Raw genomic sequence first — 12,651 nt, forward strand, 5'->3', positions numbered from 1 at the left:
GAGCACCCCTTCCCATCCACCCCAACTGTATCCATCTAATATGTTGAGACATTGCCTCCATCACTCCAATTGCAAATAAGCTCTTAGTCCTCTGAAATTCGGTAGTATTTTGTCTATATCTCTAACGTATGTTGTAGTTAACTATGTATGTATACATGAAGATTAAATGAGTTAATATGTGTGAAGCAGCTGGAGTGGTGCCTGGCTCCTCATACACACCCAAGGAGTGTTAGATATTATCATTATTTTTCTTCACAGAGAGTGCTTCAAGGCACATTTTTTTTTCCCTGGGGGCCATATAAAGTAGGAAAGCATTGAGGACCCATGCCAAGACATCTTCACCAAAAGGACATCTGTTATTCTTTTTACTACCCTGCTTTCGTGAGAGAAGTTTGCAACAGTGAATGACAAACTAGAGCAGAGTTTTCATGAGTTCATCTTCTCTTTCCTCAGCCAAATTAAATGACATGATATATGTAGATGCTTGGCACAGAGTGGGCACTTTATACACTGGGTAATTGCTCCACAACCGATGTTCCGGCAGGGTGCAGTGGCTCATGTCTGTAATCCCAGCACTATGGAGACTGAGGTGAGAGGTGAGAGGATCGATTGAGCGCAGGAGGTTGGGTCTGCAGTGAGCTGTGATCGCGCCACTGCACTCTAGCCTGGGCGTCAGAGCAAGACTGTGTCTCAAAACGAACAAACAAAACAACTGAAGTTTCTATTCTTCCAGGGATTGGTCCACAGATCTTGCCCATTGTAAATGTTCAGGTATTATTCATTTATTCATCATTGTTTCATTAGCAGATGATAGTTTATCACTCAGTATGTGCCAGACACTGTAAATAGTTGCTGGGAATACAACAATAAGCTAGTTTGATTCCTTCCCCAGGAGATTACAGTTTAGCCTGAACTTTGATTCTCCTTTTTTCCATGTGAAAGCATGCACTGAAAACAATCCTATCTGTAAATGAGCAGAGATGTCTAGAAGCAGTCAGCTCCAGGGTCTCAGCCACCAACGACCAAGAGAGAGGCATTTTGGTATGCTGGTTGGGAGCCTTTGTGTAGTGTTCAACCTTTAATGTGTTTAATTTCTCCTTAGCTTTTCAAATTAGATGGGAATACAGTACTTAGTTGGTGGTAGGGGAGGAAGGAGTAGACACTCAAACCTGGTACTGTGTTTAATGCTGAAATTGTAGGGTGGCACTCTCATGTCTGAACTTTGAATAGCAACAAAAAGGATTAGCGGGCTGACTGATGAAAAAAAAAAAACAACAAAACAAAAACATGTACCACCATGTTTTAAACGAATAATCTTTAAAAATGGTTTCAAGAGCTGTTGGTTTTAAACCAATTGATTTTTAAATGTGCTTTCACAGTACTACGATGATAATTGCCTTGAGTGAGTTACCATCCGTCACAGGCTCTTTTGTATATTTCACAGATCTCTCCTGGGAGGAAAAATAATAGAACTGCATTGTATTTCACTAGCCTGGGAATTGTGGGACCCAAGGTACTTGGGAGAAGTTCATGTTCTTTGGCCCTTAGAGCGTTGGGAGTAACATTTTTCAGGTTAGTATAACCTCCTCTGGCAGGGTAAACATTTGGGCTGCATTTTTTTAAAGAGCCCTCGATTTAAAAAGCTGGTAGCGGTAAATAGCAAGAGTCTACCGTCACATTTTTAACATAGCTCTGGAGGAACTATGATTTAAAATCAAAAGTCTTCTCATTCCTATGGCAACCAAAGAAGTATTCAACTAATGTAACATGCTGTGTCCATTAAGTGCTGTGTTCCTCCCCCACCTTCTGCTGCCTCCCTCTCTCTGGATCAACCTGAACCTCACTAAACTGTATACCTGGAAAAAGGCTCTTTTCCAGATGCAGAATTGGCTTGCAACATGCAAGCCATCAAACCCATGAATGTAAAAGGGAAGAGTCCTCCCAGAGGAAACCTTTACAAACCCAAAGGGAAAAAGCACCCCAAAATAGAGATGCCGTCTGCTTCCCTCATTTGACATGTTTGAGAGCTCCTTGTTTTAAAGCCAGACACAAATCTGTGAAGAGATTCCCTTGAGTTACAACCCTTTTTGGGAGCAGCTACCATGAAGATAACATATGTGGTGAGACAGAGCCAACAGCACCCACTGTGCTGCAGCACAGCCATGGGAACATTTATCACACATTCCCAGGAAGCTGGAGTGGTTACTCATGCTTATAGAGAAATACCCTCCCTGAGCCACTGTCTCATGGGTGGTGGGGGTTGGCTGCCACCATTACTGCCTACATTTCGAGGAGGACTCCAGTGGCTTTATGCTCTCCTAGAGGGCTCCTTTTTTTAGTCAGAAGCTGAAGCCTGAGATTCAAAGACCCCCAAATCAAGGACAAGCAGAGTCTGAATTCTGGCTGTTTTTGAAATTTACAAGAAAATAATTTTCAGGGTGGAGATGGCCAGGGATGCTTTACATAAAGTCTTGCATAGATTCCAATGTGGATGGACTAGTTGTTTGCTTCTGGTTCTTTGGAAAGGTTCAGAGGAACATTCTGAATCAGAGAAGCATCATACCCCCATTGGCTTCTCTTTGGACTCCAATCCCTGTCCTTCTGTCCCTGGGCTTCCTCAGTGAGGGTGTATGTTTGAGAGGAAATTGGGTGAAGACTGTCCTCAATCATTGTATTTGTGGCAAGTGTAAGGACTGAGAGGTCTGTTGCTCTGTGACTTTAGGCACAGTGCTTCCCAGCTCTGGGCTTTTCCCCCATCATTTGTACGACAGTGATGTTAAACTCTTTTAAGTTTAAAGTAAGTCCAAGTCTAAGGTATCTATTGCTCAAAAAGTTTAGAACTGAAGTTAATAGAATTGAGATCTGATTAAAACTTCTATTTCTTTGTTTTTATAAAACAAAACTGGGATATGTACAAGCAGACTCTACCGTGAGACCCACGGTGCGGGGTCTTGCTGCTCAAAATGTGTCCTGACATGGGCAGCATCAATGGGACCCGGGAGCTTGGGAACTGCAGAAGCTTGATCCCTAGGCCAGACCTCCTGTTTCAGAATCTGCATTTTAATAAGATCTTCAGGAAATTCATGGGCACATTAAAATGTGAAAACTACTAACAGAGAGTTCTTACAGAGGCTGTGTTTCTCTAAATTTGTTGGCACCAAGGCCAACTGTTTCAAGCACCCTGACTTACTTTCCCCCTATCCCTGGTGATGTTATTACTGATCATTTTTTCCCATCTAACAGGGTGAGAAAACCTAAACTCATAGAGATTAGGTAACTTGCCTATAGTCACACAATAGATTATTAGATGTTGGGCTGAGGTGGATTTAAGATAGACTTCCTTATATGACCAGTTAGCTAAGAGGGAGAAGAAACCAGGTCTTCTTCAGAATGTCCACCATAAACCTCCCTTGTTTATTAACAATAGCATCTCCTGGTATAAAACCCTTTATCTAGCCTTCCCCACCTCCCCGCCAACTTGACATTGTACTTTTCATGATCATTGGATTCTCAAGACAGCCTCACATGAAAATTGAGGGAGGCATTCTCCATTTTACTCAATTCTGCTTCATTCTACAGAAGAGGACAGAAAGTCTGGAGAACCTAATTGACTAGTTGGAGCTAGTACGTGCCAGAACAAAAGCTAAAGCCCAGATGTTTTGGAGTCAAGCCCATTGTGATAGCACCATCTCCACATTGTGTCTGATTCAGAGTGTTTATCCTGCTGGCTGCTCTGTGCCCACGCTTACCTTAAAGACCAGGACAACTGGTGATGCCTTCTTGGTGATTCTTTTTTATTTTTTTATTACAAAAATTTTATTGTGGTAAAACACACATAATACAAAACTTACCATCTTAACCATTTTTTAGTGTATGGATCAATGGTATTAAGTACTACACATGAGTATACAAATATCTCTTTGAAACTCTGCTTTCCATTCTTTTGAGTAGTCCAGAAGTGGAATTGCTGAACCATATGGCAACTGTGCTTTTAATTTTTTGAGAAACAGTCACACTGTTTTCCACAGAGGCTGCACCATTTTACATTTCCACCAAGAATGCAGAAGTGTTCCAGATTTTCTACATCTTTGCCAACACTTGTTATTTTCTCTTTTTAAAAAAAAATCCAAGTGGGTATGAAGTTCTTTGTGATTCTTGAAGGAGCATTGCTCTTTGAATGGCCCCACTTGCACACTGGGTAGGCCAATGAGTGTCTGACACAAAGGCCAAAGCACTTTGATTTGAGCTTGTTATAGGGTCAAGATCACAAGCATAGTGTTAAGAGAGTGAAAAGACAAGCCACATACTAGGAGAAAATATTTGCAAATCATATATTTGAGAAAGGGATTGTATCTGGTAAGAAAAACTCTCAAGCCTTAAAAATAAGAATACAAAAATGCAATAAAAATATGGGCAAGACATTTGAATAGACACATTGCCAAAGGAGACACGCGATGACAAATAAGCACATAAAAAGATGTCCAACATCATCACTCATTAGGGAAGTGCAAATTAAAATGTATTAGAATGTCTAAGGCAAAAAAGAGTGACCATACCGGTTGCTGGCAAGGATGTAGAGCAACTGGAACTCTTACATTGCTTGTGGAAAGGTAAAATTATTACAAGTATGTTGGAAACATTTTGACAGCTTCTTGAATAAATGTTCACCTACCATATGATCCAGCCACTCAACTCCTAGAGGTTACCTAAGAGAAATGAAGGCATATGTCTTGTAAAAAGATTGTTCATAGCAGCTTTATTTTTAACAGTCCCTAACTGGAAATAAGCCAAATGTCCCTCAACAGGTGAATGGATAAAATAATTGTGGTATATTCATACAATGAGATACTACTCAGCAATAATAGGGAATGGACCACTGATACCTGCAACAACATGGATGAATCTCAGAAACATTTTGCTGATTGAAAGAAGCCAGACAAAGAAAAAAGGAGTACATACTGTATGATTCAATTTATATAAAATTGTAGAAAATGCAAACTAATACATACTGACAGGAGATTAGTGGCTGCCTGAGAATGAAGTTGGGTAGAACAGGGGAGATGAGATTATAAAGGGCATAAGGAAATTTTGGGGGATAATGGATGTGTTCATTATCTTGATTGTGGTGATGGTCTCAACAGTGTATGTAGTTCAAGAGTGAATTAACCATATTACACACTTTAAGTATATAGCATTTGTTGTAAGTCAGTTATGCTTCCAGAAAAGCTATTTTTAAGAATTGAAGGAAACTGTAATACCATAATGGATGTTTTCTCTTTTGTTATTTCAATTTTTATTTTAGATTTAGGAGGTACATGTGCAGGTTTGTTACAAGGATATATTGCATGATGTTGAGGTTTGGGGTATGATTGACCCTGTCACCCAGGTACTAAGCATAGTACCCAATAGTTAGTTTTTCAGCCTCCTCCATCCATTTGTCCCCAGTGTCTATTGTTGTCTATGTGTTCTCAATGTTTAGCTGTCACTCATAAGTAAGAACATGTCATATTTTGTTTTGTTCCTGTATTAACTGTCTTAGGATAATGGCCTCCAGCAGCATCCATGTTGGATGCAGCCACAGTTTATGGCTGTGTAGTATTCCATGTAGTATTCCATATACCACATTTTCTTTATCCAGTCCACCATTGATGGTCACCTATGTTGATTCCATGTCTTTGCTATTGTGAATAGTGCTCCAATGAATATACGAGTGCATGTATCTTTTTGGTGGAACAATTTCTTTTGGATAAATACTCAGTAATGGGATTGCTGGATCAAATAATAGTTCTAAGTTCTTTGAGAAATCTCTAAACTGCATTCCACAGTGGCTAAATTAATTTACATTCACACCAATGGTGTATAAGCGTTCCCTATTCTCTGCAGCCTTAATAGTATCTCTTGTTTTTTGACTTTTAGTAGTAGCTATTCTGACTGGTGTGAAATGGTATCTCATTGTGATTTTGATTTGCATTTCTCTGATGATTAGGGATGTTGAACATTTTTTCATGTTTGTTGACTGCTTGTATGTCTTCATTTGAGAAGTGTCTATTAATGTCTTTTGCCCATTTTTTAACGGGGTTATTTGTTTTTCGTTTGTTCAGTTTTTAAGTTTCTTATAGATTCTGGATGTTAGACCTTAGTTGGAGGCATAGTTTGCAAATATTTTCTCACATTCTGTAGGTTGTCTGTTTATTCTGTTTCTCTGTTGATTGTTTATTTACTCCTTCCTTCCCCCCCTCCCTCCTTCCTTCCTTCCTTCCTTCCTTCCTTCCTTCCTGTTCTTCCCTTCCTCCCTCCCTCCCTCCCTTTTCTCCTCCTTTCCTTTCTTTCCTCCCTCCCTCCCTCTTTCCTTCCTTCCTTCCTTCCCTCCTTCCTTCCTTCCTCCTTCTTTCTTTTTCCTCTCTTCTTTCTTTCAACAGGATCTCACTCTGTGTCACCCAGGCTGGAATGCAGTGGTGCAAACATGGCTCACTGCAGCCTGGACCCTCCTGGGACCAAGCAATCCTCCTGCCTCAGCTTCCCAAGTAGCTGGGACTACAGATGCATCACCATATCCGGCTAATTTTTTTTTTATCTTTTGTAGAGATGGGGGATAGTTTCTTTTGCTGTGCAGAAGCTCTTTAGTTTAATTAGTTCCAATCTGTCAATTTTTATTTTTGTTACAATTGCTTTTGAGGACTTAGTCATCAATTTTTTCCCAAGGCTGATATTCAGAATGGTGTTTCCTAGGTTTTCCTCAAAGATTCCTATAGTTTGAAGTCTTACATTTAAATCTTTAACCCATCTTGAGTTAATTTTTGTATATGGTGAATGGTAGGGGTCCAGTTTCCTTCTTCTGCATATGACTAGCCATCTATTACAGCACCGTTTATTGAATATGGAGTACTTTCCCCATTGCTTATTTTTGTCAACTTTGTTTAAGATAAGATGGCTGTAGATGTGTGGGTTTATTTCTGGTTTCTCTATTCTGTTTCATTGGTCTATGTGTCTGTTTTTGTACTGGTACCGTGCTCTTTTGGTTATTACAGCCTTTTAGTATAGTTTTAAGTCTGGTAATTTGATGTCTCCAGCTTTGTGCTTTTTGCTTATGATTGCTTTGGCTATTTGGGCTCCTTTTTGATTCCTTATGAATTTTAGAATAGCTTTTTTAGTTCTGTGAAAAATGACATTGGTAGTTTGATAGGAATAGCATTGAAACTGTAAATTGCTTTGGGCAGTATGGCCATTTTAATGATATTGATTGTTTTAATCTATGTGTATGAAGTATTTTTCCATTTGTTTGTGTCATCTGTGATTTCTTTCAGCAGTGTTTTGTTGTTCTCCTTATAGAGATCTTTTACTGCCTTGGTTAAATGTATTCTCAAGTATTTATTTTATTTTTTGCAGCTATTGTAAATGGGATTGCATTATTGATTTGACTCTCAGCTTGAATATTATTAGTGTATAGAAATAGATACTTTGATATTGTATCCTGAAACTTCACTGAAGTCATTTATCAATTCCAGGAGCCTTTTGGCAGAGTCTTTAGAGTTCTCTATATATAGAATCATATTGCCCACAAAGAAAAATAGACTTCTTCTTTTCCTATTTGGATGCCTTTGATTTCTTTCTTTTGCCTGATTGCTTGACTAGGACTGCCCCATAATTGATCTTAATGTCCATTTTTCTATTTTATTTCTTTTAGTTAATGTTATGAGAAATTGGAAAGGTGATTTTTGAAGATTTAATTCAGCCTACAAGTATTTTCTCCATTCAGAAAGTAGTTATACCATATATTTCTTATTTTTAAACATGTACAAATGATTGTGAAGCTTCTGCATTAGACATGAAACAATTCTTGCTGTAATTATTATTTTTCATAACATCAAGCCATCTTGACCACTGATGCTAGAAGTAAACTGGCTTTAGTGCAGTAGTGGAAGTCAAATAGTACACCCACAAGTGGCTTAGCACTAAGCAAACTCAAATAAGGTATTTCTCAGAGAGAGGGAAATATAACAAGGAAAGCACATTTTTGAGATTTTAGATTAAAATATAGTGGTTTCAAAGCCAAATTTTATTGAAATGAGATAGAAGCATACATCAAAAAGGGAAAATGGGTCTTTGAAATGGTTATAGGGTTATTTTGTGTCACCAAATGAGGTATTGTTGAAACAAGTTGTTGAATGGTAGTAAGAATTTCTCATATGATCACTTGAGCAACACAATTAAAAAATATATCTCTATCCAGTTTGATTTTGACTCCAGTATCCTTTAGCTTACTGGCTGGTCTGAACTTCTCTGAAGTTGTCTTCAGAAGGAGGCGTCTTCTCCAAAGCTCACTTAAACATAGAAGAAAATCTCATATCTTTTAGAGATCGGCAGAATGACATGTTTTCCCATTTTAGTTTCTTGTTTATCTTTAAGAAAATTGAGAAAAGCCGAAAGCTACGTATATATATATAACATACAAGCATGAACACACAATGAAAAACTGTTCTTAGAACATTTTCATATTCAACAGAGATATAAAAATTTAATTTATCAGAAAAAATGAAGCACAGAGTTCTTATTTGATATCTATGAGAACTGAATTGTTTTTGCCAAAAAAACTGGGCCAATCGCTATAGTATCAAGCTGGCTAGATTTGATTAATTGACTAATTGACGTTTGTTATCGATTCATAAACATCATAAAACACGAAAGTCATGGAATAAATGCTGACTTTTTTCTTGAAAAGTTCAATTCTGATAAATGGAATGAAGTAACTGAGCATTGTTTATTAAATATTGAACAGTTATTAGATTAAACAATATGAAATCGCTGGTATTAAACCACTTTTGGCCTACAAAAGTGTCAGGCACTGGTGAGGTGCTAAACGTTAAAATATGATTAAAAATAAAATTATTACATTCAAATAACTCAGTCTACTGAAGAAAACAGACTCAAAATCTGATAAGCATGAGTGTTCTATAATACAGATGTGTGTGTAGAGGCAGGGAAGGTGGAAAAACTAACTTTGCTTCAGCAGACATTTTACTAACTGCTATTCACCAGTAGTGGTACTATATTTTAATAGAATAATCTACATGTTCTTTTCTGGACTCACAAATTCATTCTGAAGTTTATAACACCAACAACTGTATGCAGAATGATAGAGAATAATTGCCTGGGAATGTTTTCAGCTTTTGTGTTCAAAAACTTTAAATCAATCTGTTCTTCTGTCCTCTTAACAAATCCATTTGGAAAATTTTTGGATATCAGCAAGGAGACTGTCATCAAATGATTTATGCAGAACCGAGCAGTGATGCAGTTCCCTGCCAGTCCGTTTTGTTGACAGTCATGAAGAGATCAACACTCCAGGGGCCTCTTCTATATACTTGGGATTATTATAATAATCCCCAAATTATAAGATCTTTTGGGAGATAGCTACCATCTTTCTTGATATCCCTGTTTTTAGCCATAAACACATTTTAAATTCATTGGCACTCACGTGGCTTTTAATCCTTATAGAGAACTTCTTTCATGTTAAAAACATTATATTAAAAAAAAAACCAAGCTGAACCACTTTCTAAACATTTAAAAGTTTTAAAACACCCACTCACCTTAAAAAAAAAAAAAAAGTAATAGCACACCAAAACTTCTGATGTCACTTTCCATGGATGTTGACGCATTTAGGTTGTCAGTTCTATTTCTGTTCACTTAACTGTAGCCTCCAATTTCCACTTATAGCATTTAGCTTGGAAATTTGGCATTGTTCAAACTTCAATGGCTGCAAAGCCATGTAAAACACGGTACAATAAAAATACGCCTGAAACTGCCACACCTTTTTTGGACAAATCTCAGTTGGTTTTATAATGGTGAACACGATGCCTTTTTTCCGCCCCCCTCCGCCCCGCCCCCAGGGCTAAACTGTGGAATGAAGGATACAGAAACAGCTATCACATTGCTTAATAAAAACTATCATTTATACATTTGAATTCATCCTAATACGTGACTATTTGTTTTTTCTGTTGGCTAAATCGACATCTCTTAATTCTGTTGCTCTCTAGGGCAGCTAAGCAATCAATTTGAGGTTAAACAAATAAATGTTTATTGAGCAAGCTGAATTCTTATAGAGAGTCAAAGATGGCAACATTAGGGATCATTTAGTGCAAGCCATTCATTCTGCAATTCCTTTAGTGATGCTAACAATCAAAACAAAAAAGAAATAATAGAGTTCCTCTTCTAGGGGAGGGGTAGAGGGGGGGTTTTAGTTTTGTGGAAGGAGAGACTTGTAAGACAAATAATTGCAATTCAGTTTAAAGTGCTGTTTTTAACAGAGGCATGGAGGAGGGAATTTAACCCACTCATCTTGGACTTTAGAGAGTGTTTGACTTAAATTTTGAGGAACTGAGTTTAACAGGAAGATAAAGTGGGGAAGAGAATCTTTGATAGATGGGGCATCCTGAGTAAAGTTGTGGAAGCTAGGGAGAGTCCAGCTTGTCTCAGGAGGAATAAGAAGTTGGACAGATTCTTGTACAGGAGAGGTTCAGATATTGGCAGAAGAGGATAAAAAGGCAAGCAGGAATCATGCTGTGAAGGATATAGTCTGGCTTCCTTCTCTAGAGTCAAGACTGAGGCAGGTAATCTTGTTAAGAGGCAACTGACAGAGTCCAGGCATAATATGAGGAGGATTTGACTTAAGACGGTGAAATCCAACTTGAATCACTTTTAATTTCAAGTCCCTCAGAAACATTCTAGAGTAGATGTTTTAAAGACGGTAGGAAATTTGGGTGTAAAGGGAGAGGTCACACCCAAAGATATGGATTCTCAATCAGCATATTTGGAAGTCGAAGCACTGAGAATGAATGTGATCTCTTCTTTAATCGTTTACAGATGGACCCTTGAAGGAAGAAAACACTGAAGGAGGAAAGAGAAGGCTTTGACATAAATTGAGAGGAACAAGGAGAAAGAGGTTGGTTGCTCTGGAAACCAAGGAAGAATCGAAGAGGAGAATGGAAGATGTCACATATCTAAGAATTCTTTATTGGATTGGGCAATTGAGGATTCATAGATGATCAGAGGAGCCAGAGACAAATCAGCGTGGTCAGTCTCTGCCTACCAAATTCAGAATCTCTTGACAGGGTTCTGGTTTGGGTATGACTACATTAGTAGCTAGGGTTATCCTACCATGTAAAAATACTTTGATGATGATTTTTTTTTAATGCCAGTAGTCAGTGAAGCATTTTTCAATGTCTTCTTCCTGAATTCCTCCCACCTTTTGATCTGAAATGAAACCTTAGGGGAACTCACCCAATTAGCCTCAATACCACAGTCTAAGCCTCCAAATTCTAGCAATTGAGTATTTTATAGCAGCAAATACAATTCGTTTACCCAAGATAGGTTACATAAGGTAGGCTAGAACATTCTGGTTTCAGTCACTTGTTGTCCTTTGGACTTAGCTGAGGAGCTTCTTCAGCCTATGCCCTGCCCCAGAGATTCTGATTCTGACTAATCAGTCCAGTTAAATTTGCATAGGGGTTAGGCCCAGTCATCGTTATTTTTTAGGATCTCAGAATACAGAAGGAGTTAAGAAACAGTAAGTGGAATATTCGAATGCATTACATCCTTGGCAGTCAAAGTGATCCACACAGCATAATTTGTATCATTCACCTGCAGCTTGTTAGACATGCAGAATCCCAGTCACCACCCAGACCTACTGAATCTGAATCTGCATTTTAATGAAATTTTGAAAAATTTTATAATTGTTTTCTATTAAAACAATTTTTATGGAGAGGGTCTTGCTTTGTTGCCCAGGCTGGAGTGCAATGGTGCAATCACGGCTCACTGGAGCCTCAAACTCATGGGCTCAAGTGGTCCTCCTGCCTCACCCTCCTGAGGAGCTGGGACTACAGTCGTGTTAGTTCTCAGCTAATTTTTTAGAAACAGTTTTTGTAAAGATGAGATCTGGCTATGTTGCCTGGCTGGTCTGAGATTTAAAGAAAGTTTAAAATCCTGCATTATATGTTAGACTTAACCAAAGTCTTGCCTTTGTATTGCCCTGAAGATAATTGGGCAGACCTGGCTAGACTCAACTTAAGTACCCTCTAAATTGCTAAAACACTAGGTGAAACCCTTGCTGCACCTTTCAAGCACCTTCAGACCTTTAACAATATATTGAAGCTCAGACTTTCCCCCTAGAGATTCTGATTTATTTGTTCAGGGGTGCATTAGTATTTTAAAAGCTCCCCCAGATGGATTCTATTGTATAGCTAGGGAAAAAAATTCATTGTACTAAGAAGTCGTAAAGGGAAGCAGAAATCTAAATTCAATTTAAATATAATAGGCCGGGCGCGGTGGCTCACACTTGTAATCCCAGCACTTTGGGAGGCCTAGGCGGGCGGATCATGAGGTCAGGAGATAGAGACCACGGTGAAACCCCGTCTCTACTAAAAATACAAAAAAATTAGCCGGGCATGGTGGCGGGTGCCTGTGGTCCCAGCTACTCGGAGAGGCTGAGGCAAGAGAATGGCGTGAACCCGGGAGGCGGAGCTTGCAGTGAGCCGAGATTGCGCCACTGCACTCCAGCCTGGGCAAGAGAGCGAGACTCCGTCTCAAAAAAAGAAAAAAAAAAAAAATAGAATTTTTTAATATAATGAGAGCATAATGCTAGGAGTGTATTCGTAATTG

The sequence above is a fragment of the Symphalangus syndactylus genome, chromosome 23, assembly GCF_028878055.3.
Source record: "Symphalangus syndactylus isolate Jambi chromosome 23, NHGRI_mSymSyn1-v2.1_pri, whole genome shotgun sequence".
Classification (NCBI taxonomy): domain Eukaryota; kingdom Metazoa; phylum Chordata; class Mammalia; order Primates; family Hylobatidae; genus Symphalangus; species Symphalangus syndactylus.